The sequence below is a fragment of the Elephantulus edwardii genome, unplaced genomic scaffold (genome assembly GCF_000299155.1).
Source record: "Elephantulus edwardii isolate Elephantulus edwardi_28Jun2011 unplaced genomic scaffold, EleEdw1.0 scaffold00284, whole genome shotgun sequence".
Taxonomy (NCBI): Eukaryota; Metazoa; Chordata; class Mammalia; order Macroscelidea; family Macroscelididae; genus Elephantulus; species Elephantulus edwardii.
In genome coordinates this window covers 1,704,931-1,707,080 of record NW_006400034.1, presented here as the reverse complement: position 1 = coordinate 1,707,080, position 2,150 = coordinate 1,704,931, and positions in this window count along the sequence as shown.

The following is a 2,150-nucleotide window of genomic DNA, read 5'->3' as shown; positions in this document are numbered from 1 at the left end:
TAATGTTTTGTTCAAAGACACAGTAGAAGGATGCCGATTAAAAGGAGAAAAATATGGGACAGAATTTCAAATTCTCATGGGATCAGACTAACTAAATCCACTAAGACTTGAAGACTTTTTAAACTCTGAAAACAATTTTTAAACTTTAAACCAAAATTCAAATGACTCGACGGCACATAACAACACCAACAACAACAAACCAAAACTACTCTATGATAGTTTGTTGTTGTTGTGGTGGTGGTGGTGGTTGTTTGCCGTTGGGTTAGAGCACACCCATAGCTGACTCTCCAGTGAATTTTCAGAGGTTGTAAGTCACTTGGGAGGAGACTGTCCAACTTTCTCCTATAAAGCAGCTTATGGACTCACATTGTGTGCCTTTAGGTTCTGTTAATAAAGAATGTTTTCCTTGAGGACTGCATCTTCTGCATACTTATCTTTGAAGATCTGAAACTGACAGCAGTAACTTATAAAGTACAAGAGACAGAGTGTTTAATGAGCAGTGGGTCGATACAGTGAGAATGATGGTACGACATAAGGTATGTAACCTTAGTCGTTGAATTATACATGTGAAAGCTATTGAGCAAATATTTCTTTTCTGTGGTATTGCAGTGCAGTTTCTTACCACTAGGCCAACAGAGGTTCAATATTTATTTTTGTGTGTTTATTTTCACCAAAAAAAAAAATAAAATAAAAAATAAAAAAAACAGATGTTAAAATCTATTACCTAGGCTCAAGGAGTGCACTAAGTCATTCATGTGTTCATTCTACACGTCTTTATTGTGTCGTCATATTTATCAGATAACTGTTTTGAGTTTTAGGTACCAGGTGCACAACAGAGGACCCTTATCTTACGAATTTACATCCTCATGGGATGAAAGAAAACAAAACACAAAACGAAAATATGTGCTCTGTTAGATGATGATCAGTATTAGGGAAGTAGTAAGCAATTTCAAACACAGTGTTCAGAGAAAGCCTGGCTACAAGGTGATAATAAGAGCTATGGTTTAAAGGAAGTAAAGGAGCAATTAAGCAGGTATCTGGAGGAATGAATAATAAGCTAGGAGTGGGAACAACAGAGTCCCTGGATGGAACAAAGAGTTAGATGCCTCGACAGAAGGTTGGGAACTGGAACCCATCCAGAGGGACCTCAGGAGACACGTCTGGTGATCTGTCTCCAAAGGTCACAGCCTTGAAGCCCCGATGGAGAAGTTCCCCGCACACATGCGTCACCATGAGCCACAATCAACTAACAAAAATAACAGCAGGGATAGCAAGGTGTTCAGGGTCTGGGAGAAGAAATAAACATGCAAACTGCAAGTGTTCATAATTCAACATGACGGGTAATGGTGGAGGGAAGTTTTGCTAATTAATTAGAGGAGATGAAGGCCAAATTCCGAGCTGCAGGAAGGATGCTGAGAACACTGCAATCAACCACGCAGCAAGGTCAACATTAAACGGAACCGTGTTGCACAGGAAAAGTCAGGGGAAAATTACTCTGCTGGTATTACGGATTGAATTGTGTCCTTCCCTACTCCTCTCGATTTCTGTCTCTCACCCCTACCCCCAATCTCCAACAAAAAAAAAGAAAAGAAAAGGGGGGAAGGATTTATAAAAACCTAATCCTACTTAACCTATTCACACATGTTAAAGGAAACAGGGGCTCTGTTTGTTATACGAATGAAGTCATACAGAGTAAGATGGATCCTAAATGTAATCTCTTCTGAGTGATGTCTTATAAAAAGAAAAAATGAACACAGAACACAGAAAGACAACCAGAGGAAGACACACCTCAACGTGAAAACAGAGGCAAGCTCAGACACCAAGGCATTTCAGCAATGTCTAGAAGCTAAAGGGAGAAGAGTGTTGAATATACCATGGGCTGCCAGAAGAACAGTCATTTTCTTCATGGAGAGGGTGAAACCAGGCTGCTCCTTGGAGGCAAGGATTCTGAAGCTTCATCTGACATACTCTGGGCATGTTGCATGGAAGAACTGGTCCTTGGAGCGGGACATCATGTTTGGAAGGGTGGAAGGACAGAGAAAGAGAGGGAGATCATCAATGAGCTGGATTGATACAGTGACTGGGATAATGAGGGTAGGTGTGTCAGAGACAGTAGAATTGGCACAGGATAGAGCAGGTTTCAAAAGGGC